The sequence below is a fragment of the Saccopteryx bilineata genome, chromosome 4, assembly GCF_036850765.1.
Source record: "Saccopteryx bilineata isolate mSacBil1 chromosome 4, mSacBil1_pri_phased_curated, whole genome shotgun sequence".
NCBI lineage: Eukaryota > Metazoa > Chordata > Mammalia > Chiroptera > Emballonuridae > Saccopteryx > Saccopteryx bilineata.
The window spans coordinates 222,931,998-222,944,670 of record NC_089493.1 but is presented as its reverse complement, the minus strand read 5'-3'; the positions used below and the strand labels follow the sequence as shown (position 1 = coordinate 222,944,670).

At 42.6% G+C, this 12,673-nt stretch overlaps 1 protein-coding gene across 8 annotated transcripts in view; it reads left to right on the top strand.

Annotated features, from left to right (window-relative positions):
- MCTP1 (multiple C2 and transmembrane domain containing 1) overlaps positions 1–12,673 on the top strand; it is a 580,456-nt gene that overhangs the window by 270,182 nt on the left and 297,601 nt on the right. The window lies entirely within an intron of this gene.

Here is a 12,673-nt window from a genome sequence, read left to right as displayed (position 1 = left end):
GACCACGAGGAAGATGTTATGATACCAGTTTGAAAACTGAACTGGTCCCAACCCAGACAGCAAGGTCAATACAAAACTGCTGACAAACTAGACTCTGCATTATGTATAATTAGTGACACTATTGGTTAAATATGGGAAGTACATATTTGAAGCCATATCAAAAGTCACGTTTTGGAAGAGCTGACACTCTTTTTGCTGCATTGATTTGCTTAGTTAAATCTGCTGAAATTGAAGAAACCAGGACTAGCATTTCACCAAAACTTTAGAGATTCCCAGCAAGTAATTTTCTGAGGCCTGGTTGGACCTGACAGTAATATCATGCTGATTAAACAGGCCTTTGTAGGCCAATAATGAAGGAAACGACAAGGCAAACACTCGTTAGTTTCTGGATTACAAACCCCAAGGCAATCTCCTAGTGAAATAGCCTGGGCTACTTTAAGGATTCCTTGAACCCAGGTTAGAGGCAGGACTAGAGAAAAACCCTAAAGAGAATATATAGTATCTTTTGTACATTTCAAAATATCAGTTATTCAGGATATAGAGGACTGAGGGCCCTAAAGGCTCGTAATCCCAGAGGTAGCTGAATTTGGTGTAACTCCTCCCGCTAGGAAGGAGGGGAGGCCCCAAGCCTCAGTGGCCAGAGAGCCTGGAGAGGGCTCCTGCACTGCACAGTCTGGCTCTCACCTCCAGCACCCCTGCACTGCACAGTCTGGCTCTCTCCTCCAGCACTCCTGCACTGCACAGTCTGGCTCTCTCCTCCAGCACTCCTGCACTGCACAGTCTGGCTCTCCCCTCCAGCACTCCTGCACTGCACAGTCTGGCTCTCTCCTCCAGCACTCCTGCACTGCACAGTCTGGCTCTCACCTCCAGCACTCTGCACTGCACAGTCTGGCTCTCTCCTCCAGCACTCCTGCACTGCACAGTCTGGCTCTCCCCTCCAGCACTCCTGCACTGCACAGTCTGGCTCTCTCCTCCAGCACCCCTGCACTGCACAGTCTGGCTCTCTCCTCCAGCACCCCTGCACTGCACAGTCTGGGCTCTCTCCTCCAGCACTCCTGCACTGCACAGTCTGGCTCTCTCCTCCAGCACCCCTGCACTGCACAGTCTGGCTCTCTCCTCCAGCACTCCTGCACTGCACAGTCTGGCTCTCTCCTCCAGCACCCCTGCACTGCACGGTCTTGCTCTCTCCTCCAGCACCCCTGCACTGCACAGTCTGGGCTCTCTCCTCCAGCACTCCTGCACTGCACAGTCTGGCTCTCTCCTCCAGCACCCCTGCACTGCACGGTCTGGTTCTCTCCTCCAGCACCCTTGCATTGCACAGTCTGGCTCTCTCCTCCAGCACTCCTGCACTGCACAGTCTGGTTCTCTCCTCCAGCACTCCTGCACTGCACAGTCTGGCTCTCTCCTCCAGCACTCCTGCACTGCACAGTCTGGCTCTCTCCTCCAGCACCCCTGCACTGCACAGTCTGGGCTCTCTCCTCCAGCACTCCTGCACTGCACAGTCTGGCTCTCTCATCCAGCACTCCTGCACTGCACAGTCTGGTTCTCTCCTCCAGCACCCCTGCACTGCACGGTCTTGCTCTCCCCTCCAGCCCTCCTGCACTGCACAGTCTGGCTCTCTCCTCCAGCTCTCCTGCACTGCACAGTCTGGCTCTCCCCTCCAGCACTCCTGCACTGCACAGTCTGGCTCTCCCCTCCAGCCCTCCTGCACTGCACAGTCTGGCTCTCTCCTCCAGCACTCCTGCACTGCACAGTCTGGCTCTCCCCTCCAGCTCTCCTGCACTGCACAGTCTGGCTCTCCCCTCCAGCACTCCTGCACTGCACAGTCTGGCTCTCTCCTCCAGCACCCCTGCACTGCACAGTCTGGGCTCTCTCCTCCAGCACTCCTGCACTGCACAGTCTGGTTCTCTCCTCCAGCACTCCTGCACTGCACAGTCTGGCTCTCTCCTCCAGCACTCCTGCACTGCACAGTCTGGCTCTCTCCTCCAGCACCCCTGCACTGCACAGTCTGGTTCTCTCCTCCAGCACTCCTGCACTGCACAGTCTGGCTCTCCCCTCCAGCTCTCCTGCACTGCACAGTCTGGCTCTCCCCTCCAGCACTCCTGCACTGCACAGTCTGGCTCTCTCCTCCAGCACTCCTGCACTGCACAGTCTGGCTCTCTCCTCCAGCACTCCTGCACTGCACAGTCTGGTTCTCTCCTCCAGCACTCCTGCACTGCACAGTCTGGTTCTCCCCTCCAGCACTCCTGCACTGCACAGTCTGGCTCTCCCCTCCAGCACTCCTGCACTGCACAGTCTGGCTCTCTCCTCCAGCACTCCTGCACTGCACAGTCTGGCTCTCTCCTCCAGCACTCCTGCACTGCACAGTCTGGCTCTCCCCTCCAGCTCTCCTGCACTGCACAGTCTGGCTCTCCCCTCCAGCACTCCTGCACTGCACAGTCTGGCTCTCTCCTCCAGCACTCCTGCACTGCACAGTCTGGCTCTCTCCTCCAGCACTCCTGCACTGCACAGTCTGGTTCTCTCCTCCAGCACTCCTGCACTGCACAGTCTGGTTCTCCCCTCCAGCACTCCTGCACTGCACAGTCTGGCTCTCCCCTCCAGCACTCCTGCACTGCACAGTCTGGCTCTCTCCTCCAGCACTCCTGCACTGCACAGTCTGGCTCTCTCATCCAGCACTCCTGCACTGCACAGTCTGGCTCTCCCCTCCAGCACTCCTGCACTGCACAGTCTGGCTCTCTCCTCCAGCACCCCTGCACTGCACAGTCTGGCTCTCTCCTCCAGCACTCCTGCACTGCACAGTCTGGCTCTCTCATCCAGCACTCCTGCACTGCACAGTCTGGCTCTCTCATCCAGCACTCCTGCACTGCACAGTCTGGCTCTCTCCTCCAGCACCCCTGCACTGCACAGTCTGGCTCTCTCATCCAGCACTCCTGCACTGCACAGTCTGGCTCTCTCATCCAGCACTCCTGCACTGCACAGTCTGGCTCTCTCATCCAGCACCCCTGCACTGCACAGTCTGGCTCTCTCATCCAGCACTCCTGCACTGCACAGTCTGGCTCTCCCCTCCAGCACTCCTGCACTGCACAGTCTGGCTCTCTCCTCCAGCACCCCTGCACTGCACAGTCTGGCTCTCTCCTCCAGCACTCCTGCACTGCACAGTCTGGCTCTCCCCTCCAGCACTCCTGCACTGCACAGTCTGGCTCTCTCCTCCAGCACTCCTGCACTGCACAGTCTGGCTCTCCCCTCCAGCACTCCTGCACTGCACAGTCTGGCTCTCCCCTCCAGCACTCCTGCACTGCACAGTCTGGCTCTCTCCTCCAGCACTCCTGCACTGCACAGTCTGGCTCTCTCCTCCAGCACTCCTGCACTGCACAGTCTGGCTCTCCCCTCCAGCACTCCTGCACTGCACAGTCTGGCTCTCTCCTCCAGCACCCCTGCACTGCACAGTCTGGCTCTCTCCTCCAGCACCCCTGCACTGCACAGTCTGGCTCTCTCATCCAGCACTCCTGCACTGCACAGTCTGGCTCTCTCATCCAGCACTCCTGCACTGCACAGTCTGGCTCTCTCATCCAGCACTCCTGCACTGCACAGTCTGGCTCTCTCATCCAGCACTCCTAACATGCGTAATTAGGGACTGGAAGGGACCAAGTTAGGACTACAGTTTATAATTTTTATCTCCTGTTTCTACAAGAATAGAGAAAATTAGATAATAGTTTTTTAGGCTAGAAACTATACAAATAATGGACTGTTTTAAATAAAAACTAGTAAATATCAGAACATTCTTAATGAATGAAGGTGTGATTAGAAATGTTAGACTTTAAATCCATGGGGGAAATTTTGAAAGTGAACAATCTGCTTTAGTAACCGAGGACAAATATTTATTGAATTGAACTGCTTGTCTCAAGAGAAGTTATAATTAGAGAAAAAAATAATGCTATTAACATACATCATTTTATTCTGCTATATTTATATAACTTGTTTTAATAATTAGAATATTCTGAATTTCATTATATAACATCATTTCACCTAAAACATGATTGAACCAGACAGATCATACCATTCACCCTAGATGTATCCTCCCAACAATAGTAAATACATATGCACACAATTATTTATTACAGCAGTGTTTGTGATTATAAAATATCTATCAATAAGAGAGGTGATGAAATAAACCAGGGTGTTTCCACATGCTGATCTACTATGCAGCTGTAAAAGAAAAGGTAAGGAAAATCTCTAGGAATTGATATGGAAAGAGTTACAAGATTTATTATTGAGTAAAAAGTTAAAGTGAAAAATAGTATTGGCAATATGGAATGTTTCGTGTAGGAAGGAAAGGAGTATAAGAAATTATGCATCATCTTCTCATTTGTTCAAAAAGATACATCAGAAATAAACTCTAGAAACCAATGAAATGGGTCACATATACATATAATATAGGTAAGAACAGATGTCAAGAATGGGTAATGGGAATGGGGTAAAATGAGGAAGTGACATTTCTCTGAGTAAATTTTCTTGTTTATTTCTGTTTATGGCATATTTCAGCACTGAATGAATGAATGAATGAATGAATGAAATGAATTAGGATGTGGGAGAAATGGAATATAACTGTAGCCACACCTCAAGGGGATAGAGAATAAAATAGCTAATCTAAGTGATTATATAAAACAGTATTTGAATTATGCACTATAAAACTCAAGACAAAAAGAACTAACTATACATAACAATGTACTGTAGATAATGAGTGTCAATCCTGAAACTAATATTGTGTATACTAAGCATGAGCAGTAAGTAAATATAGTGTAGATGAATGCCAGGACAAGCACACTGGTGGGGAACCACATTACGATATACAATGGAGGAAAGCTAGATGAATTTTGTGGTATTTAAGAGGTATCAGTATGAACTAATGGTTTTTAATAGCTAGCTAACAATTAAAAACATATAGAGGTGTGCATTTGTGTGTGTGTGTGTGTGAGAGAGAGAGAGAGAGAGAGAGAGAGAGAGAGATCTGTCAACTGAGAGGCCCTAGAAGTAATCATAAAGGCGTAATGACAAAGTAGTAATCAACACTCCTTGGGACCACATCTTGGTTTCTAAATACAATTTTCCCAATAAAAGTAAACAAGGGTCCAGGAAAAATGGTTGACTGCAGATCTGGGGCAGCAAAAGTACAAGATGAGGCCGAAATACTGTGCAGCGCCAGAAAGTAAGGAAGTGCTCAGAAGTTGATGGCAGTGTCAAAATGACATAGACACCAACTGAACGGAGCTCCTGAAGACTGCAGCTGCAGCCACTTCAGCAACAAAATAAATACTGGCAGTAACCGATTATAACACATACAATAACGTAAATATCTATGAGTTCTTACTAGTAAATATTGAATAAATAAATGAATAGGAGAGAGGGTACAGCTATTCCTTATGGTAGAATTCCAATGAATAAATGTAGAAGGGAAATAGAAATAGAAAACTACCTTTTAGCAAACAACATAGTAATAGTCATTACAGGCAAAAATGATCAACTGATGCAAAATTATGATGAGAAACAGGATATCTGCAACATTTCAAAGTACCTCCCCACAAAACACATATTACCTACAAAGAGGAAAATAGTGACTTAGAGTGAAGGAGCTTGGAAGACACCACCTATCAGCAGTAATGAGGCAGACAGACACCATAGACATGCCAATATAATGTACTGAGAAAGACACATCATGTCTGCGGGATCCTTGTCATAATGCATGAAGTCAATATAATCCTGGAAAACATCAGGTAAACTCCGTAAAATGTGGCACCAGTTGTCTGAGTTGAGTAGTAGCTACCCTTTGGACAGAGCATGCTCAATCTTATTCCACAACTTTAAGTCTGGATGGTAGTAGGCATGCTCCACTCTCTTTCTTAAAGGAGCAAATTATCCTCTAGTGATGTCTCTACCAAAAATGAGAGTCATGTAAAGTGGAATGAGAGGGCCATATTCTTAAGAAAAAAATTACATTTGGCAACCTGCATCCTTGAGTTTATTCTCAGCAGCCTCAATAGTCTTTTGCATCAAAGTCTGAGACCGACCTTCTTGGTCACAGAAGAGCACAAAGAATAGAAGTGTTAGAAAATCGATTTCTGAGAGCACATACCAAGCACCCTGTGTGTGCAGTGCCACCATACTGCCAGTTGTTAGTGGTTAACTCCTTTGTAGACTGGCACAAAATTTTTGGTGGACCAGCAGTTGGAAAAACATTGATATAGATGGCAATGATGTTAATAATACTTCCACCTATCAGAAATTGTATAGAGCTAAACTGTTTTGAAGTTTGGACAATGATCTTTAGGGAAGAAAAAAAAACCCCTGTATTACATTCTTAGTAAAACAGATTATGATTAAAGAACTGAAGTTTAGCAAGGGGTCCATGAGAACACAAGCTGGCTTAGATACTTCGCTACAGAATATGGAAAACAAAACAAAACAAAACAAAACAAAAGGAATTAGGTAAAGGTTGTGGAAATAAGAGGAGACTAATTTTCCAGTTCTGTAAGAAAAAAAAACACCACAGAATAAAAATGATGGTCACATCTTGATTTCTATAGCATTTTTAAAGTCAGACTTACTCTACACATGTTTTGAGAGTCAAGTAAGCAGAATTTATGAATTAACTGTCATGGTCACAAATTGATGAAAAATTAGAGAGTAGGTCATAGGTTTGGAATTTGTTTTTTTAAATAAAAAAAAACTTCAGAACTAGGAGAATTTATAAATCTGAGATATTTTAATGATGACAGCATGGTTAGCAGTCCACTGTGCAAGTCCTTTGATCTCTAGACTACACTTCAAAATAGACATTGTAAGGTATGACAATCCAAAGAGAAAAGAAAATTTAAAAATATATAACTCTTATTTCAAACAATACAAAAGTTGAAACCATTATACACTGGAGCTTCAAATCATTGTTCCATTTAATATGCATTCATATTCAAATACAATGCTGCTGAGTGATGTTTATGTCACACACTGACATTATGGACTGTTTTACTGGCCTGTGTTATTAAGGAAAAATGAGCCATTACTCAGTCTCAGAAGGTACATGGTTACATTTACTACTCATGTACTTTTTTATTGCCAATTTTTCATTTTTTGATCAGATTAGTTTGGTTTTTTCCCATGAAATATTATTTTTACCAGTTTCATTGAAGTATAATTGACAAAAATTAATATATTTAAAGTGTGCAATGTGATCTTTTAATATATATACATACACTGTCAAACGATTACTCCAATCAAGCTAATTAGCATATTTGTCTCCTCCCCATAGCGATAGCCACCTTTTTTTTTTTGGATGAGAACACTTAAGATCTACTTTTAGCAAATTCAAGTGTACAATAAATTATTATTAATGAATCATAGTATTATGTATTACATGTAGTATAATACATTAATGTAGTAGAGTCATCATGATGCGCGTTAGGTCTCCAGAGCTTCTTCATCTTATAACTGAAAATTTATACCATTTGACCAGCATCTCCCCATTTGCCTCACCCCTATCACCTGTAACCAGTGTTCCACTCTGTCACTATTTGGCTTTGTTAGATTCCACATATAAATGAGATTATGCAGTAATTGCCTTTGTGTCTAGCTTATTTAGCTTATTGACTTTCAGATTCATCTACTTGGTCACAAATGGCACAATTTCTTTTTTTAAGGTCAAATAACAATACCTATACCCCATTTTACTTGTCTATTCATCTAATAACAGACACTTCAGTTGTTTCTACATTTGGTCTCTGTGAATAATGCTACTAGGAACATAGGCATGTAGCTACCATTTTGAAATAGTGATTTTATTTCCTTTGGATATATACCCATAGGTGGGATCACTAGATTAATGGTAATTCTACTTTAAAATTTTTGAGAAACCACCATACTGTTTTCCACAGGAGCTGTGCCATTTTCCCTTCCCTCCAGTAGTGCACAAGGGTTACAATTTCTATACATCCTCATCAACACTTTTTTAAAAAAAATAGTAGCCATCCTAATGGATATGAGGCAGTGTCGTACTGTAGTTTTGATTTGCATTTCCACCACACATGTACTTTTCTGGTGTCTGATATCATAGATTATCACCAACTTTGAAGATAATGGCTTTTATAAAATCACCACAGTCAAAATCATTTTTTGATCACTTACTCCCTGATACTGGGAAAGTCTGAACACTTGAAAGCAAAGAATAATGCTCCCACTGAGAGATTTTAATTGGTTTCATCATACAGAAGCATAACTCTTTTTTATAATACTTAAAATGCCATGAATACTTTATTTAATCAGGATTTGTTAAATGAGATGTAAAAGAACATTGATGTATGATTTAATCATACATCATACAGTTTATTAGCAAGTGCTCTCTTCTTGATTAAAGAAAATGTCCGTTTTAGGGTAGCATTTAATTTTTTAAATATTTTATACTTTATATTTATAAATATTATGTTTTTAATACTCATATCACATGTTCAAGTAATGTATTTTCACATTAACTAAAAAGTGAATTTATATTTAAAATAAATTTTATATAGCATGAAAAATTATTTGTATTTAAGGCTATAACCTCTTGAACAAATTAAAGAAAAGCCATCCTTCTCCACAGGCAAGTGAAATAAAGGACAGGATAAACAAATGGGACTATATCAAACTAAAAAGCTTTTGCATAGCAAAAGGCACCATCAACAAAATAAAAAGACAACCCACACAATGGGAGAACATATTTGCCAATACGTTTGATAAGGGGTTAATAACCAAAATTTATAAAGAATTTCTAAAACTCACCATCAGGAAGGTAAACAATCCAATTAAAAACTGGGCAAAAGTACTGAATAGACACTTCTCCAAAGAGGACATACAGATGGCCAATAGGCATATGAAAAAATGTTCAACATCACTAATCATTAGAGAAATGCAAATTAAAACAACAATGAGATACTACCTCACACCTGTCAGAATGGCGCTCATTAACAAATCAACACACAATAAGTGCTGAGGAGATTGTGGAGAAAAGGGAACCCTCCTGCACTGCTGGTGAGAATGCAGACTGGTGCAGCCACTGTGGAAAACAATATGGAGATTCCTCAAAAAATTAAAAATCAAACTGCCTTTTGACCCAGCTATCCCACTTTTAGGAATATATCCTAAAAATACCAAACCACTGATTAAAAAGAAGATATGCATTCTGTTTTTACTGCAGCATTGTTTACAATAGCCAAGATCTGGAAACAGACCAAGTGTCCGTCGGTGGATGAGTGGATTAAAAGCAGTGTTACATATACACAGTGGAATACTATTGGGCCATGAAAAAGAAGGAAATTTTACTTTTGCAATTGCATGGATGAACCTGGAGATTATTATGCTAAGTGAAATAAGCCAGGGAGAGAAAGACAAATATTATATGTTCTCACTTATATGTGGAATCTAATGAACAAAGTGAACTGAGGAATGGAATAGAGGCAGAGGTGGGGTCACAGGGAGCAGAGGGACAGCTGTCAGAGGGATGGAGGATGAGGGGATGGGATCAGAAAAGGTGAAGAAATTAGTGAAATTATATATACATAACACAGAGATACAGATACAGGACAGCAAATGCCAAAGGGAAGAGAGGAGGGAGTTAGAGGAAGGGAGACAAAGGGGGTAAGAGGGGCTAGAGGGTGGGGTGAGGGAGTTATATTCAGTGGGACACTTGAATCCATGTTAACACAATAAATTAAAATTAATTGAAAATATTTTTTAAAAAGAAAAGCCATCCTAAGTGTTGAAAGATGACTGGTTTTATGGCTATGTAGATCCATTGTATTACTTTTTGATACCCACACTTAAAAGCAGGAATTTGTAGTTTAGAGTATAGATTTCAACTTTCCACCTCCATTGCTTTCTTTATGTTAATATGAGTACATCAAAATTCTGTAGTCTGACATTCGAGACTCTTCATTTACTGATCCTATATTCACTATTGAACAGTTAGCTCTTATTAATTCCCCCAAATTGTTCCACTTCAGCCAGTGTACTTTTCATAGATTTCCTAAAAGTATACAATATCCTTTGTTCCTGCAAACATATGCTGGTGTTTTACTGTAAAGACTCCCTTGCCCCTTTTACCCTCTCAAGTTCCTAGCCAGGAAAATTTCTTCTTTCTTTTCTTTTTTCTTTTCTTTCTTTTCTCTCTCTCTCTCTCTTTTTCTCTCTCTCTCTCCCTCCCTCCCTCCCTCCTTCTCCTTCTTTCTTTCTCTTTCCCCCTCTCTTTCTCTCTCTTTCTTTCTCTCTCCCCTTTCTCTCTCTTTCTTTCTTTTATAATTTATTTATTTATTTTAGAGAGAGGAGAGAGAGAGAGAGAAAGAAAGAAAGAAAGAAAGAAAGAAAGAGAAAGAAAGAAGAAAGGAGGGAGGGAGGAAGGTAGGGAGGGAGATAAAAGAGAGAAAGAAAGAGAGAGAGGAAGGAAGGGAGGGAGGGAGGGAAGGAGGGAGGGAGGGAGGAAAGGAGGGAGGGAGGGAGGAAAGGAAGGATCAACTCCCACATGTACCTTGACCAGTCAAACCCAGGGTTTCAAACCAGCGACCTCAGTGTTCCAGGTCGACACTTTAATCCACTGTGCCACCACAGGTCAGGCCAGCCAGGATACTTTCACTGAAAACTTTGCTGAACATCATATTTTAAAGGATTTTTTTTTTTTTTGTATTTTTCTGAAGCTGGAAATGAGGAGAGACAGTCAGACAGACTCCCGCATGCGCCCAACCGGGATCACCCGGCATGCCCACCAGGGGCGATGCTCTGCCCACCAGGGGGCGAAGCTCTGCCCCTCCGGGCGTCGCTCTGCCGCGACCAGAGCCATCCCCAGCGCCCGGGCCATCTTTGTTCCAATGGAGCCTCGCTGCAGGAGGGGAAGAGAGAGACAGAGAGGAAGGAGGGGGGGGGTGGAGAAGCAGATGGGCGCTTCTCCTATGTGCCCTGGCCGGGAATCGAACCCGGGTCCCCCCCACGCCAGGCCGATGCTCTACCGCTGAGCCAACCGGCCAGGGCCGCCCACTCACTTTCGAGGTCACTTGCTGCCCCACACCACCCTCCTTCAGGGCCTCTGCACTTCGACTTCTTCTGCCTGCAGTTTGCTTCAGGTCCCTTCACGGCTCTCTGAGTGAGGCTCTCCCTCCACATCCTGTCCAAAGCAGCAGCCCCTCTGCCGTCTACCTGTGGCTTTATGTTCCATCCTGCACCTGTCACCACTTGGCTTATTATTACCTATTTGTTGGCCTCCTCTTGTTGCCCTCCACCAAAATGAAAGCTCCTTGGGAGTAGGGCTTTGTTTTATGCTCTGCTGAGTCACCAGTTCCTAGCACGTAATAGACGTCCAGTAAGCATTGTTGTATACATGAATGGCTTTCAGAAATGGCAAGCTATGCCAGAGAATTCATTCCCTCTATAAACTAGCACAGATCTCTTATTGAGAAAGAGCCTTGTCCCTTTCAACAAGTAGCAGAATGCTAATGGAAATGGAAAAGTAGCAAACTTGGCAGGAAGGCGGAAAGCAAGAGAGATTGAGTCACTGGGGAACGTAGCGCTCAGTTTGGTCCTAAGTTTTTCTTAAGCTTCCCCGTGAAGGCCAGGGACTCGATCCATGCCCCACTAAAGATCTGAAGGGGGAGTACTGTGTAGAACTCACACACCTACTACTATCTCATAAGCTGTCTTTTCTTCTATCATGAGGACACACTTTGGCAAGGTAATTGCAAGTTTTGAAGTCACTTGTCACATTAAACACTTATTAACTGTTTTTAGTATAAGGGGCAAAGGTTTTTTTCATTGTTCCTCAAGTATTTTAGTTACATTGTAGGTGTTAACATTTCACTTTGTTTATCTTTTTCACTTGCTTGTAAAACTTATATAATCATTGACTATATCAAATAATACCATAATTGAATAAAAGCCTTTCATCAATAGTCCAGGAACATAGAGGTATCTGTAATCATTCTCTTGAAACTTATATTTTGAAAAGAAAAGGCATTTTTAATTTCTTATTTGTGGAAGCATTTTCTTTAAAAATTCTCTCATTGAAAAAACAACAAACAAGAAGACCTTATTGTTTCCTTCTTTTAATGACTTGAGATCTATAATTATAGCAATGACTAAATATATTAAAGGCTTGGAAGGGGTGGGTGTCTGTGAAACAGGGACTAGCTATTTTCTTACAGCTCTAAAGATCCAGAGGAAGCAGATTAGTTCCATAACGTATATTTTATAACATACCTGTCCAAAATAAAATACTATATCACAGGATGTCTTTGTTCAATAAATACTGAATTGAATTTTGAAGTGCCAACTTAGAAGTATTTGAACTGCCTTCACATTCCATCTCATGACCATCTGTCTTCCGTCGCTATTATAGCTGATATTTTTGTATTTAGTGAAAAAAATTAGATTGGATTTCTTCCAATTCTAAGACTTTATGTTTTTATAAGACTATTCAACCATCACTAAGTTTTGAAGAGAAGACATTGCTGAATGGGAAGATAAACAATATGCATAATATGGCTTTTTTTCATTTTGCTGCTGTTCTTAAAATAAGTAAAATTAAAAGAATAGAAAAAATTTTAAATGTCATTAAATTCTAATAAAATGCTAAGGTAATATATAACTATTATAAATCATTAGA